We start from the raw sequence: 17,675 nt of genomic DNA, 5'->3' as shown, positions 1-17,675 counted from the left end.
ATTTGCTTACCCTCGGGGGTAGGCTGGAGGGCGACGAGAACCATATTATATGGCTCCCTTCCGCGGCCTGTGTGCATGCGGTGTACGGAGTTAACCGGTAGGCCTTGTTCGAGAAGGTCGGCCTTGACGAGCTCGGCATCCAACTCTTTAGGGATGCCACGTATAACGGCACGGAGTTCGCGCTCCTCCTGGAGCGTATATGTGTGGAAACTTATACGCTCCTTACGGAGGTAAGAAGAGAGGGCCCTATGGTCGTCGGATGTTCGAACCTTAATTTGAATGCCGTTCGCGAGGTTACGGGCATTCGTAAAATTGATATTTTTGGCCTTAAGGGCCAGGGAAACTCGTTCCCAAGCTGCCTTCTCTTGAAGGATTACCGGGGGAGGGGTCTGGGCTTTATTTTGTGCCACCGGACGCGGCGACGGAGTGGCACGGGCTGGAGGCGCAACGGGAGTCTGAGGGCGGGGGCGCGACGCGTTCGCGGCTTTGCTAATTTTAGCGGCCGCGGGAGCTCGAGACTCCGCGGCACGCTTCTTACCCTTTTCAACCAGGGTGAATCCATCCGTCGATGAGGCGGGAGCGAGGTCGACCTCCATCTCCGAGTCAGAGTCGGAGGACGAGGAGGCGGGCGCAGGTGACCTACGAGTAGGTGTTTTGGACGGCGCGACGGAGGCCGCGGATGATCGCGCTGCTGGAACGGTGACCACGGCGGACGACGCAGCAGTTTTACTCGCCAGTATAGGCGACGCGGGAACGGCAGGCACGACGGAGGCTGCGGTGCTCGATGCAGAAGCTTTGCACGCAGGTACAGGCGACGCAGGAGCAGCGAGCTCGGTGGAGTCCACGAGAGGGCTCGCAGTGTGATCGGCCTTGAAGGCCTGAAACTCGGAAGTGAGCTTTGGGTAGCGAAGCCGGAGAAATTCCGCAAATACAGCGTCCATGATGTCTACGTGCCCAGGTGGGGCTACCCTGGGTCTTAGAAAACACTCGCCTTGCGGCGAGGCCCCAAATTCTCGGACCTGAGCGGTTCTATTGAACACAGGTGGCGATGCGGCACGATTACTGCAGGACAAAGAAAAATCACAACAAAACGGAAATTACAAAAAGAAACAAAACAATTAAACACTTCCAGGAAGACAGTTTGTCGGCAGATGTACCACGAACACAGAAATAACAAAAGGAAACAAAACAAATAAAAACTTCCAGGAAGAGCACTTAGTCGGCAGATGTACCACGAACACAGGCCGCGCGAACAATGGCCGGGCTAACAAAAGCCGGGCGAACAAAGGCCGGGCGATCGAGTGGTCGATGAGCACGTCCGCGCGTGACGGGTGCCTCTATCGGAATGGAGTTTAATACTGTTTACCCTGACCGAACTCGCCATAAAAGTCCAACACAAAGGTCTCTGATCGTATTCAAGTAAGTTGCATAATGAATATTTTATAAGGAAAGTGTGTTGACAAAATGAGTTCTACATACATATCCGGTATTTACTTCCATTGACTTTAAGTTAATTGGAAAAGATAACAATAAGTTTGTGTATTCTATTTCAGAATATGTTGAGGCCTAAATAATGTAATGTCATGACTTATGCAGGTGTGCCGCGCGGCCCGCATCTTAAAAGAGTTCACCTCTCTTCTGAAGCTGTCATGAGTTCCGATGCGAAGGATACATCTACTTTCCTCTTATGTATTGTTTTAATATTACTAATTATTAGGGATACAGTGGAAATTAACTAATATACGACGAAATGTAATCAAAATTAAATTATTATCTTTATTAAATTGAAATGCGGAAATAATGTGAGTTTGGAATAATGTACGACTAGAAAACTATTCCACCACTTAGTACATATTATATTTGCGTGTACAATTTTGTAACATCCATACATGTATTCGTATCTAATACAAGTTTACAATACAAATAGATTCTGGGACATTTCGTAACGTCAAAAACGGCGTGTAACTCGGTATATTTGGTTATGATTTAGTTCCATCAATGTGTTAATTTTTTCACATAACAATATGTAATATTAGCGCTACAACATGTAAACTTTAAAAATGTTTCACTGTGCACGTGTATATTGTATGCAAGTTATTTTGCTGCAATATGAAGTTATTTATACCGCAGTATTAGATCCTACCGCCCTGCCAGTGAGTGCTTCAGTATTAAATAACTTTTCAAAAAGGTTGGTTGCACATATACACAGTATTCATCCTGACGCTGTGCAAAGCGTACTATTTCCCTTACCACTATATTATTGCCAGCAGATGCACGGCCTTCAAGAACCTCAAAGATCGGTGATGGTTGGATTCGGTCATAAAATTTAAGGATAAGTAAACACAGAAGTAAGTCGATAGAAGGAAGGCAAGAAACGCTTGATTTGAGAGAAAGTCTTGAAGGCGAAATTGTAGTTGCTCTGCAGTCTTCAAACCTTTGGTCAATACAGACAGTTACAGAAAAGTCGCTGAGGAGTCTCGAGCACTCCTTCGATCTTCATTGACTGCAAAACAGAAATGAACTGAAAAGGCCATGATAAAAACCAATACCTAATCACTGTACTGAAGTTGAAACCGGATACAATTTCAAAACTAGGAATTATCCTTGTTATAAGTAAGTAGAGTATAAAAATAGAAAGAATAGAATAATAATTAAAGAAAGTGGAAAAAAAATAGGTGGGCAATGACGTTACACTGTAGTTTAACATTATATAACATTTAAAGCAAATGTTTGCACGAAAATTTTTGTAATAAGGAAATAAATTATATGACAACAGGTTATTCAATTATATTTAACTTCATAACATTGTAAAAGTGTGCAGCATTTAAAATGACGCGAATTATCGTAATCTATCATCACTACACTTTTGATAACGGTCATAAATGCGTAATACAATTAAAATGTTCGTACTCAATTAATTTTGTAAGAATGTACTTAAAATAATAATTTTGTTTATTATTTATATTCTGAAATAATCGGGAATCTAGTGAACGAGTTTTAGTTTAAAGTTTGCAAATAAACGCAAACTCATCGATGTTGGGAACGATCCGGTGATAGATTAAGCGAAGAACTATTCCTACAAGGGCCAATGTTAGCAAACTTTCTCTGGTTGAGCCCATGAGCTTACCTACCTTTATTTAGCGTTATTTTAATAATGAAAGGCATACACATGTATACATGTACATATATGTATTACACAGCGACATTTCTTTACTATTTTGAAAAGGACAGTAATAGAAAATTATTATGTGGTTTGACGTCACGACAATCATTAGTATTGTTCATGAATTTTTTGGAAGGTTGTGTTTAGAGAATAGTGGATGATTTAGAGTAGCTGTCGCGTCACGTCAACTGGAAATGACCATTAGGCATGATTGTATCTAAACACAGTAATTAGGTATGGGACGTGTCACGTTAGGTTCCGACCTATGTATATTGTTGTATTGATGTTTGAGAAAGCGACATTACAACAAAAAGTTCAAGGTGATCATGTAAACTATTTTTATTTTTATTTTTTTTATTGCCTTGATGTGTGGACGAGCTCGCAGCCCACCTGGTGTTAAATGGTTACTGGAACCCATAGACATCTACAACGTAAATGCGCCACACACCTTGAGATATAAGTTCTAAGGTCTCAGTGTAGTTACAACGGCTGCCCCACCCTTCAAGCCGAAACGCATTACTGCTTCACGGCAGAAATAGGCGGGGCGGTGGTACCCACCCATGCGGACTCACAAGAGGTCCTACCACCAGTAATTACGCAAATTATAATTTTGCGGGTTTGATTTTTATTACACGATGTTATTCCTTCACCGTGGAAGTCAATCGTGAACATTTGTTGAGTACGTATTTCATTAGAAAAATTGGTACCCGCCTGCGGGATTCGAACACCGATGCATCGCTTCAACACGAATGCACCGGACGTCTTATCCTTTAGGCCACGACGACGATATTGTTGTGAACTTGTGGTATCAGCTTAGGCGTTATCGGCTTGAAAGCTAGAACATTCGTGGTACCACTTAAGACTTCAACACGCATGCCATTGCGATAGCAAATATCAGATAGATAGAAATTAATATCACACGTCGAAGAAAATCTTAATCTATTCGATTAATTCAATACAGACATGGAAATCTAAAACTAGTTGGAAATATATAACAGAGTATTAATAAATAAATAATTCAACATCTGTGCTGCGGATGTGGATAAAGTTTTGGCTTAGAGAACGTTATTCGTTGAGTTTTTTCGACGGGGCGTTTAGCGTTTGTCACATACATATAATAACTAAATAATTACTACATACTATAATATTATGAATGGGAAAGTGTGTTTAATTGTTTGTTTATCCTTCTTTCACATCGAACGAAGTGACGGATTGACATAATTTTTTAAAAGTGAAAGTATTAGGTCAGCAATGTGATGACATAAGCTACCTTTTATCCTGAAAAAATATCTCATTCTCACGGGAAACTAGGCTGATATTTTTATTTGAGTACGCGGGTGAAGCCGCCTGTAACAGCTTGTATTATTATAAAATGACAGAGTATCCTTATTTAAAATTTAAGTTAGTACGTCTAATTAGTACGCAGCACATACCTACATAATTACAACCATATTTACGTATGCCGCGTACGCTTCGAATTCGATTTGCCTACAAACGTTCAAATGACGCCGCATCACGAATATAAAACACTTTAAAGAAGAAATCCTTTCAGAATTTGTTTGGGGTATCAGACTAAGATTTTCGCAAAAAAACGGTACTTCAACTATCTATGTGTATTTTTATAGTGATTGATTATGAAATTATATTGTGATTCACTATCACAATTAAGAATATATCAATTGGTCATATCTTAGGATAAAAAATAGAAACCGTGAGTTTTAAGTTACTTCAAAAAAGTGAGGAGGTTTTTAATTCGATTGATTGTTCTTTTTGTGTTGTTCGATTGTTACCTTAGAACTCTTTTCAAGGTGAATCGATTATGATGGTTCTTTTTTATTTGAAATTTGGTGCTCGTCACGAGGTCCTATTTCCATTTTATCACGATCTGTCCAGTAGTTTTTTAAGTTATCTTTCTGCACTATTGCCTATTCAATTGACTTCGAATAAACTTAATTTTAAAAATACTTTAATGCTTAATCTCGCGTTTTCTGTTGTCATTTATATTTATTTTTTATACTTCATGTAGTATTTACATTGGCAGACTTAATGCCTAAGGCATTCTCGATCAATCCACCAAAGGTAATGCATAGTAATTGGTGGTAGGTGCATGTACTGGTTATATTATTTCCGTTGTTTCGAGTACTTTATAGTTTTCGTTGTCGCTGACGAGAGATGATTTTTTTTTATTTCGTTGAAACCGATTTTTCTTTTGTTATAATTTTGTATTATGTATGAAATTTTATAATGTTTATTAATAAACGGTACAAGTACCTATAACACGTAATCGAAACTAGTTTTAAATCTGACGTATCTCGAGAATTCTGAGATGAGTATCACGACAAGTTTCATGATGCAGGTTACGGCAAAAACCACCACAAAAAATAATGTTATTCCGCTGGGCGTTGATACGTTGGTCTGTTCTCCGAAGAGGGTCACGGACCTCTGCTTTCGAATGATTTTAAAAAGCATTTTGGGTCTTCGGGCTATTAGCATACAAAAATACTAGGATATTTGTGAGTCAACTATTGGATTCTACGCCGTGAATCATGACGCTTAATAAAGTTTTAGCTAAATAGTTAAGTTGTCTTTAATCGAGTCTCACGGACGTTATTATAGTTTCGTTTTAATTCAATTCAGAGCTTCAACATACGCCTACGTAGTATAAGGGCCCAAATTTGTTCGAACTCAAAAATGCTACCAAACTGTTCACGAGATTTTGAACGACCAACAATTTGTGGTGTCATATTATTGCATACGAGAGTGCATTGCCCTTGAGCTTAAAGTGCCTTTGTGTACGTGGAACAGCATAATCGCATCTCATGCAAGTCTTTGTAGTAAAATAACAAACCTTGAATGTGAAATAACATAGTTTAAGAGAGCTAGGCAAGCCTATCAAATGTATGGATTGTTTACTATTGTTTGAGACTTCTACAAAATGTTTTTGTTTTGATAATAACACGGCTAATACAATTAGACTGAGACTAAAATAATCTTACACGCATGATCCGTTATTATTAATTAATAGGTATCACATTTTTTGCCAGCGACAAACGTTCAATTTGGTTACGGTGCGTAAAGACTAATTACAAAGTAGAAATGTATCTAACGCCTGTTTAGTAAAATACATTATTTAGTTAGATTTTTATCAGAAGTATAGAGGAAAACTGATGTCATAGTTATTAAGTTTGTAATATTCTAATACAGGCAGATAAAAAAACAACATTATCATAGAGTGACAGGCGCACTTACAACCCCTTTATATAGATAAAAGACCATTAAATGGTGGTTTGAATTCCTTTTTTTTGTTCACAAGTTTAAACTAGTAGTTTTTTTTAGCAAGGAACGATTTCTGGTGTCTTGAACGCATTTGCAGTTTCACCAGGACTGGTGGGCGAGCAAATGTTCAGTTAGAAAAGGCTTGGGATTTGCTAATAACTGCTCGAGGACCTCCGGAGGAGACCTAATAACTCAAGGGTAGTTGCTTCGCGAATGCATCTACTACCGGATCGGAATCGCGACCCGCACGCTGAGAAATTCCGGCGAGAAACTCAGCGGGTTGATGTATGGATTAGGTTGCACGTCGAACTCTTTGCCGAGTATCGTTACCAAAGTCTCTAAGCCTGACCCTAGTGTTAGAGCTGAAGGTTAGAGAGTTATTGGATCTGATGGATCCGTAAAGACGTGAACTAGTGAGATGTTTAGTCACCCAAACTACTCTACTGGAGCGTTTGGGCGTGCTCGTTGTTATTTCGTATGTATTCTGCATCCGGAATGCCCAGGAAAATTCACCATCAGGGTTATTAGATGAGAAACAGTACTTTTTTCATTTGAATATAGTTTGAACTTGTTTGGAACATTTTCAATAATAGGTATAAGCTATTATGCAGGTGCTGGCTGATAATGCATGCTTTCACGGTTTTCAAATTGGCAATGCGTGTAATAGACACAGTCAGGCGACGAATATCAATTACGAGGACTTGGTTAAGGACCTCCGATTTCGAACATCGTACTGCCAAATCGCGATTACGTAATGTTTTTTTTTTAAGTTGTTCAAAAGAATCCAAATTTCTTCAACACTCTCTTCTCGCACTAAGAACTTGACCATATCGTTTTCTATCGGTCGAGGTTGGCTAAGATACACAGATACTGAGAATAAACAAAACCTTATCTATGTTATCACAACGGAATTTGTTTGAAGAAAAAAGTTATTTATAATCCCTTTAGCGCAGCGTCGCGTCACCGCCATATGTACTTACATGTAACGTACGTGTGTATAAATTCTTTTGTGCAAACTGATAACGATAATCGATAATAACAAATAACGGAATTAACGTGTCAGTAACGCGACCAGGGTTGGCGTGTTCGTCTATTGTTAGACTAACTGTAGTATAATCGGTGTTTGTCAGGCAGTGCGACGGTCGCTTGTGGCACTTTTACCAGCTCTGACCGGCTCAAAGGACCTAACTACCAACCTGGAATAACGATAGGCCTCCATCGTTACCCGAATTGCCGAAGCCACTTAAATGGGTTTCTTGAGACATATACTTCATGAAAGACATTGTTGCTAACTGAAAATAGGAATGTGAGAGTTGTTGTAGCATTGGGACGGACGCTCTGGTGAACTAGCTGAACCAATACGAACGTAACCTGGTCGACGTATTAATGAAGCTCATAGACATCACAACGTGAATGCCGCCACCTACCTTGAGGCGTTGTAATTAAGCATGTTATAATTTTTCCGCCTTTGGATTTTATTACACGATATTAATTCCTTCACCGTGGAGGCCGTTTTAGTCAAGCGCATATAATGGCATCTGCCTGCGGGACTTGAGCGCCGACATAGTCGCATCGCCCGATACAAATTCGCAGAGTGACTTATCTTTTAGGCGACGACGACTTCACTACCACATACTACCCCAAAGCCCCAAATTTGGCAATTAAAGTTTCCAAAGTTTTCATTCACAAAAAATGGGTAACAGATAATAAAAAAATAATTTGATTCGATCACGTCACTACAATTATTTTTATTAAATTAGGTAATATCGTATTTCGTAGTGGGAAGAAACCACAATCACAATCTTTCCGAGAACATTAAAAAAAAGGATATGAGAATGTATCATTGTATGGATAGGTATGTATTCAAACACGCTTTCTCGTTTTTAGCATCACTTCGCCCACTACCGGAACAGGGTTCGTACATACATACGTATTGCGAAGCACCACTGCGTTCATCCACAGTGCGTTACCAAAGATTTTTTCTACCATTATCCGGCTTTGGAATGAACTTCCCTCCTCGGTATTTTCTGAGGGCATATGACATGTCTTTTTTCAAGCTATTTTTTGAGAGATTCCTCAGCGATAGGCAACGGTCTTGGCTGTACCTACCCCTGGCATTGCTGAAGTCCCCGAGCTATGATAATAAGCACTCAGCATCAGGTAAGGCGTATTTTCGTCTCCAACAAAGGTAATAGAAAAACACACGCACACAAATAGACACAAACACACGTAGCTTATTAGGTTAGGTAAATTGCAATTAAAAAAATTCGTGATTCACACAAATTATCTATGAAACGACATAGATATATGTCGTAACGACCTACATAGACTATGATTACTTACCGAGAATCATTTAATTATTCATCAGAACGTTTTATTTTTATTAGAAAAAAAAACACGCAAAAAATCATTCATGACATACACCGGAAAAGAAACTAAAGACTTGCAATCACAACTTATAATTTATTAAGTTGACACACTAGAGTACTTTGTCTGTCCATAATGAATGGAAATATATAAATGCTTATGTAGAATTCAGTGAATATTTAATGATTAAGTAACCAAGCTAATTGTCAAGCAATGTCTAGTTGTGGGAACATTCAAGTTCTCGGCTTTAAGATCAAGGATAATAGCTTCAGTTTCCGAGAGCCTAGTGGCAATTGTAACCGTTGAGTTTCTGAGAACAAAATCTATTGAGATTATATTTAATAACGTCATTCAATCAGATACAGAGAATCCAAGTGATGACTCAGAATCTATTTCTGCATATAAACCTGTAATATTACGAGATTACTACAGTATTTCTAATGTTAAGGAAAACAAAAAAATATATATAACAGCAAAGTTGTAACAGTCACTTTTACTGGTGGTAGGGCCTCTTGTGAGTCCGCAAAAAAGTGACCAACCAATTCGCAACCTATCGCTTGTCTGATGGAAATTTTTGCAAGAATTTGAAGTTTTTGTTGTATCGAACGTCATTGGTCTAAATTATTGAGGGTTTTTGTATTACTCACGTTCTCTCGAATCGATTCAATATCAGCAATAAAATTTCGCTATTTTTGAGGTTTGATATCGATTTTTTATTCCTTGTAAGTGTTAATTTTAAATAAATTGTTGTTGAAAGAATGAAGAGAACACGCTTTAATAGCAAGCGGAAGTAAATATAGAAAAAAAATATCATTAGTATAATTTTACAGAAAAAAACTTGCTTGACTTGTACTATATTTTTATTTAACTCCACTTTTACCAATGAACTATTTGTTAAACATTTCATATCAAACACTACATTTTTTTTAATAAAACCTACTTTCCGTCTTTTTGTTGAGCTTGCTATTAAAGTGTGTTTTACTAATTTATAGTATATTTTTCAACCTATATAATTTATATAACATAGAGTATGTTTAACGGTCAAATAGGAAAAAGTTAATTATATAAATCTTATTAAATTACATTAATTATATTATATTAAAAAGTAATATCATTTTCGTAATAGTATTACTAATATTACCAAAGAGTAGTCAACTCTTATACAAGAGCAATATTTATCGTCATTTCATGGAAGGATTTTTTTTGTTTATCTTTTAAGTTCCAGCAAATTTAGAGTAAGTCGAACATCTTGAACTTGGTAAAAATAAATGAAAAGATCCCGTTTTTTAGATAAATGCACGTTAAGCTAATAAAGGCGTAGTACAAAGTTTTTCGATAATAATTACCACATTTATGAATACCACATTTTCCTTTGTTTTTGTTTATTCATTTTCCTACATCACATTGTTAATTTAAGGTTTATTACAATCAACCAAGCAACGGATGATTCGGTAATTTTTACATTGTATTTAAATATACACGGCAAATATATATATTCATATTCTATTTATAGTTTATAGTTTTGTTAAGCATAGTATTGGTAATTTGCGTCCTCCAAGGCAAAAAATACCTTAACATTTGTCCCTGAACTAAAATATTCTAAATGTTTACAGGTGGCTTATAGTTTCTTACCAACCTAATAGTAACTTTTAAGGGCTTATTTCAAATATGACTGAATTTAATTTATCACGTATTTTCATTTCAATTCATAGAAAAAGATTTATTTTTAATTGTGAATTTTCGTTGGGTCGTGTCAAGAGGTTATCTACGTGTTCATAAGGTATGGGCTCTTTTATTAATATGGTATTGATCCAGGGAAAACGCGCTGTGTTTTGCCTTTTTCGATCCCGTTTAAAAATGCAAAACACACATTTGTTATTATACATAATTTATTTAACACCTAATGCTGTAAACCTAAGCCTGATCAGTATTAGATGAGTCAAACTATTTATTCTTGATACTACACAGAATAATATAATAGAATAACAAATTTTTCACATGTTAAATGTGATGTGCCAATTTACACATGTGTAAAATTATAAATATCACGGTTTAAGGAAAGAACATATACTACGAAATCACGGACAAATATGTACAATTAATATTATTAACCAATAAATGTTCCTTGAAGAGAACTATTTGGTGACTATGCGCGAGGTTCTCCCAGACCACAAAAAAACTCAATATAAGTCACAAAGCTATAAAAATAACTAATTATAAAAATAAAGTATAAACATTTCGGTTCTCAATTTCCTGATAATTAAATAATTAGTGAGTAAGATAGATAGTTCTAGATATAAAATTCATGAATTAAAATTAATTTTATCCTACTTCCGTTGTTTTGTAAAAGATGTCACTAAATGGTACGAGACTCCACCTCCCCATAGCGCTTTTATTAATGTCACCGACAACATTTTATTACGCACGAATGCGTAAATAACTGCAAATACAATTCTTGTAGTGTATTTTGGTTCGTTCTCTGATTGGCCTAGATTACGCAGACATATTCAGATACACATTTTAATTTGATTTTAAGGTTACCTAAGCTTTTGTTGAAACTTCTCGAAATTTCCGAAGAAATGATAAGCCTGGAACTTGTTGAAAAATTACAAAATTGACAAAATTATTTTATTCAATGTTTGTATTTCTTTAAATACCTTGAAACGAGCTATACATGAATAATTGAAGTTATTATTATAACATCATAAATACAATCTTTAATGTGATGGACAGATACCTACGATAAAATGACTTCTAAAACAAACTTAAATTGAAAAGTAGCGGACATTGTAAGTCTTATATCAAATTTGTATTATCATTGTAATCATTTTTGAGATACGCGGGATTTACTAGACTTAGTAAGATATGTTAAGAAAATTGTTGTTTAAAGAAGCATTAATATCATCGGTACTGCTTGTTTTGATTCGATAATTTTTCTCAAGAGGTTTTCTCTCTCTTAGTTCTCTTCATTGATTGTTAAATTTTAACTCTCTGGTTCTCTTAGTAAAAAAGGTTAGATTAGGTTAGGTTAGGTTTTGGAAGGCGATGCTCGACTTCTGCGAGTCCACCATCTCGCAGAAGGAGGCGGCGGAGCGAGAGAGGGAGAGCTCTTCCCTTTCCGCACCGATCCGTCGCCGTCGAGCCGGGGGCCGGAGGCGGGAATACGCCCGTACGTCCCGGCCCCTGTAGGTAGCGGCCTCCCCCCGGTGAAGGTCAAGGGGCGACCTGAGGGGGTGAGGCCGCGCGGCGCGCTACCAGCACTCTAGCGCGCTGCCGTGGAGTGAATAGAGCGACCGGTCGACGGTGTATCGCGTCCCGACCCGACAGGCTGGTTCTGGTCCAGCGGGGTATTCCGGGACACCAGCGGCACCGTCTGGGCGGCCCGACGGGCTGCCGTACCGAGACGGCCGACGTTTCAGAGCCTTCGAATCGCCTCGAAGGCTCCGTCGGCCGTCGTCCTTGGGGTGAGCCGCGCCGTCTGGTTGTAGTGTTGACCGCGGTAGCCCCCCTACCTCATCCGGGTTCTGACCTCGGAGGGGATCGGACGTCGGGTGTAAGAGTGCAGGGGAGTCGTTTAGTGGGTGGGTCCTAAAATCCTTGGGCTCGCGGTCTGCTCACAACACCATGCAGACCGTTGAGTCTCACATACCCCGCGCGCCCCTTTTGCGCGGGGACCTCGTAGGAGGTTCGGCCCTCTACCCGAAAGGTTTACAAATATAAAGTGGTACTAGTATGAAAAAAAAATCACAGGGATAATATTTTTAATGTTTTGTGTTATTAACTAGTTCTACTTCAGTTTGTCTATATAAATCGGGTTCTTGAAAGTTCAATGGCTTCACATTAACTGAAGTGGCATCATGGCGGCATGACATTTGGTTTAATAAAAATGAATAGAGTAGCTACGTAAGTATGATCGAGTCACGATCGAGTATTCGAAGCATAATATTTTCATTGTTATTTAGTTCGGCGTTTGAAGTAATTAAAATAATTCGTAATGTATAATTTTTTTTGGAATGTCTAATATAACCATGATAGCATGGTGAAATAAAATGTAAAAACAATACCGTATATGAAGATGAAGAACACTATTATTATATATATGCTTTTGAAAATTAGGTTTACTTATATGTAAATATAATATTTTCTAAGGTTTGTATGTGTTACATAAGGTTTTAAGATACCTACTGAATTCTACTAATTCCAATTTCAGTTTAAACTCGATTTAATTGATTTCTACAAAGAGCACAATATTGTTATAAACATTAACACACATTACTTGTAAAATTGGAATGTTTTGATTTAATTGTACCGTATTAATTATATTGCACGTGTTTTGCCGTTCCAACTGTCAATGGAATTGTATTGTGGATAATTGTGTAGATACATCTGTAAATGCAGTCATGTAACTTACACAAATGTTGTTGTAAAAGAACCTATGTTTTCTATTTTGGTGTAATTACTTCAACACAATCTAAAATATTCTGCAGTGGGGCCAGCTTTAAGACGGTGTCTCTCCTCGTCGAACTCGTCGATTATGACGAAAAGTTTGACAAGCGAACTAGCCCATAGACACAGCCCACTGAGTTTCTCGCCGGATCTTCTCAGTGGGTCGCAATTCCGATCCGGTGGTAGATTCTGCGAAGCACTGCTCTTGCTAGGGCTAGTGTTAGCAAATTCTCTCAAGTTGAGCCTGTGAGCTCACCAACCCGTCCGGGCGTAGTTGGAATAGTCTCTTAGGTTACCAGCGAATAGGTAGGAAAAAAAACGGTATCTGGAGATTTAATTTTTAACATTAATAATTAGAAATAATTAATTTGAAGAAAACCGTCAGTAATGGTTTGAAGTATAAATAAATATGGCCATATTTTATAGTCACTTTCGAAATTTTATTAAAATACAGTAGAACTAAATGCGTTGCGATTTGCTCCTATTTTTTTGCAGTAGCATCAGCTTACACAGCTTAACAAGTTCCCTCAGAGCCAATTGACAGAAATTAATTTAATGAACATTTTTATTAGGTTTTGTGTAGACATTAAATTTAAAAAAGTAATTAATAGGCGTGTCTCAGTGTTCGTGGACTTTGATGAAGACCGCTCCTTTTATCGCTTAGTCATACTGCAGGGTTGCGTGAAAATGATAAATAATAAATGATAATAAATAATTAATATGTTTAACAACCAATCTAATCGAATGATTCGAAAAACATAAAAAGATATGTCTTAGATAACCAATATACCAACAAATATATTTGGGTCAAATAATATTTCTATAATTTTTTATTATATTATATATTTAATTATAATTTTTTACTGGTGGTAAGACCTCTTGTGAGTCCGCACGGGTAGTTACCACCACCCTGCCTATTTCTGCCGTGAAGCAGTAATGCGTTTCGGTTTGAAGGGTGGGGCAGTCGTAACTATACTGAGACCATAGAACTTAATTATATCTCAAGGTACGTTGCGGCATTTACGTTGTTGATGTCTATGGGTTCCGGTAACCGCTTAACATCACGTGACCCGTGACCTCGTCCACCCACCTAAGCAGTAAATAAAAATAATCACTACATAGTATAAAACAAAGTCGCTTTCTCTGTCCCTATATCTGTCTGTCCCTATGTATGCTTAAATCTTTAAAACTACGCAACGGATTTTGATGCGGTTTTTTTAATAGATAGAGTGATTGAAGAGGAAGGTTTATATGTATAATAACATCCATTAAATAATGGAGAAATCAATAATAAATTAGTTTCTGAAGCGAAGCGAGGGCGGGTCGCTAGTAATAAATAAAAGTAAATAAAAATTATACGATTACAATTATTATTCATGGTTTTAAGGTAGGTACATAGCTAGGATATGCTGTAAACTCCATGTTTAATTATTCTACCAAAAATTTAAATGGAATTCAATGAATTAATTATTAAGTTATTACTGATTACGGTAAAAAAATCGTAAACAATTTATAAGAATATGTTTACTCCATTTATTTCGTATCATCATAAAATATTATAATACCTACTCGTATAGTTTTACCACGTATAATTTACAATGTAATTGGAAGTAGGTTTGAAAAAGGTTCTGCTGCGGGCTACAAAACCTCAATTATTTGAGATAGTTGCGTGTTTTTTGACTCTGGCTTAGTAATGAGCGTAGTTTCGAACTCACTATAATTGACTTCCAAGAGAGACGAGAAGGAAAACGATAAGTTTACGCTCCGTGGGCCATGATGACTCGGTCATTCTTAACAAAAAAAATACTCGGACCTTAGCTCTGTCTCTATCCAACACAGCTTTAGTGAAAAGGTAGGGTACATAGTACTGTAATATTGGGTGTATAAGTTTAAAGTTTTTTTGGTCTTGCCACACTATTACGCAAGTTGTTATACTACCGATATAGAATAATTTAGATTCTTGTAATAACGTTAAACTTGGTCCTGAAATGCCAAGGGTTTACTTGGATGTTGATTTAAGAGTAGTTTATAAATTTAGAATAATTTTCAAGGCGACTGCTTAATCAAAAGCAGAAGGATTCTAAATAGCGTGCATTGAAATCGCAGATTTAGTTGGGTAGCACTCCTGAGAACAATATCTTCGGCTATTAATCAGATGTCCTCGGCAACACCACTCCAGTTTTCGAGCAGTAACTAGAGCTCCAAGATCCGTCCGTACTATTTTTCAAGATTCACATACATATATTCAACAATATTCCTACTTTAAGAACTGGCGTTCGTATTGAAGGTTTTAACAGACATTAAAACAATTGATGTATAAATGCATAGACCTATATAGTAGGACACGACATATTGTTCTATACGTACAATTGCTTATATAAATAGCACCCATTTTGAAGGCACACACATAAACATATATCTATCTCGTTCTTACTTAGCACTTTAACTCGCAGGAAAACAATATAACAGTATTTCAGTGCGTACATAAAATGAAACATGAATATACGTAAATATCTCCGTCTCCGTCTAATGAGGCCGAAAATCCGCCATGTTGAGCGCAGCAAATGTCATTGTCACGTCAGTTCGGCCGTCTGTTTTGGGTTGTACATTATTTATTGACTTTGATATCGATTTAATATGATTGCTTATATAAAATTTCATATTTTAGCATGCTTAAAACATACAAAAATAATAATTAAAACGTATTTTATAGGATCTCAAGAAAGTCGATGCCCCAAAACTGTTATCTATATATATATATATTTAAATTCATTATGGAGCCCTCATCCGAAAAATCGGACACCATTTTTCGGTCGGAATCTATTGATCATGACACTAATCATAAATACCTCTTTAAAATATGTCAGCAAAATATATTTAGACATTCTTTTTAGATATTTCGGGAAAAAGGCTACCGACAAAATCTCTTCGGAACTATTTAAATAAAATAGTTTTATTCCGCAGTGAGTAAAACACTATTGTAAATTCGTTAAATATTTAAGTGATTTTAGAGAGGAAGTCACAAGGAATCGCGTTTGTAATTATTGAATAAATGTTCTGTAGGTGTTTTTTTTTTCACGCGGTCCCTTGATAAGTTTACAATTTGAATCACTCTCAAGTGAAAGTGATTCAAATGGTGCGGCGCACCTTCCTTGAGGTGCGCTGCGGTAGTGTGTTACGGACTTTAGAGTCAGCAAAACAATTAAAATAGATTGTATTAGTCTTAAGCAAACACGTACTCAAAATACGATAACATTTAGCATGCTAGAAATGGGCAGATGGCACTGTACTACGCCATATCTTTATGTTTTGCGACAAACGACAACTTTATAAAATCAGTGTAACAACTTTTAAAAATCATCATATCGTTTACTTGGCAAATTCGAAGGACGAACTTGTCTTAGATTTCACACATCTAAATCATATCATATTTGCACATAACAATATACCTACTTACCTCCCATTAAAGTATAAATTCTACAAATAAATAATACTCAACAATATTTAAAATAAAATGAGCCAAGAACGTTTATCGACAAAACCTGATAACATTGAAATCTTTTGTACAGCACTAAAACCGCCATGTTTTGTGGTCAGATGACGTCACAGTGGCACGAATTTTTTGTTATCGTTTCATTTCCATAGGTTTCCTACTTCAGTGTATAAATGTAATTGAGACTTCATTATTGTCAAGGTAGACAGCAGGATTCACGTTGCGGTTTCTATACCTTTAGGCGATGTGCTATAATTGTTATAAGAAGGAAATGTCTATGCTCATTTTTGGCTTACACAGGGATCTTTATTCCAGATTTCATTTTTTTTTGAGGGATAAATAGATTGTAACGCACGAAATAAATTCAATGATAAATTAGTCTCGGTGGTCAACATATAATTAATATTCCTCCTGAACTGGGTAGACAAACTGGCCGATTCGTACCAAGTGGTTATGACACAAATTGAATGTCGGAAGTCGGCACCGACTTTGAGATATGGGGTCATAATATTTTTAATTTTAAGTTTAATGGCCTTCCCATCATCTAAAGCGCAAGACGTAACTGATTAGCGGTAGAATTTGGCAGGAATGCGGTACCCAAAAATGCAAGTTCACATGTTTAGATCTAATAAAGTTCTGCCAACGTTTCACGGCAAGTACCAAATAATACGGTTACTCAAATGACGTGACACAGACTATGCTTTTTTTTACTGCAAATAAAAACTCTGACAAAGGTGGTTTCGTTCGTACGCCAAGGTGAATTCGATTCAATTTCGCAGTTACTTACAGTCTGATGGTTTTTTGTTACGTGTCAGTAATTTACGCTGATTAAATATCGTCACAAGCTAACTATGACTTAAAAGAACTTTCTGGAACATTCTATTCATTCCTTCCAACTAACATAATAGAAAATCAAAATGACTTTAATTA

The 17,675-nt window shown here is 36.9% G+C and overlaps 1 protein-coding gene across 1 annotated transcript in view; it reads right to left on the bottom strand.

Annotated features, from left to right (window-relative positions):
• Aqp (aquaporin) overlaps positions 1-17,675 on the bottom strand; it is a 40,487-nt gene that overhangs the window by 14,753 nt on the left and 8,059 nt on the right.

The sequence above is a fragment of the Bombyx mori genome, chromosome 15 (genome assembly GCF_030269925.1).
Source record: "Bombyx mori chromosome 15, ASM3026992v2".
Classification (NCBI taxonomy): Eukaryota; Metazoa; Arthropoda; class Insecta; order Lepidoptera; family Bombycidae; genus Bombyx; species Bombyx mori.
Note: the sequence above shows the minus strand (reverse complement) of the source record. Positions and strands in the feature narration are given on the sequence as shown.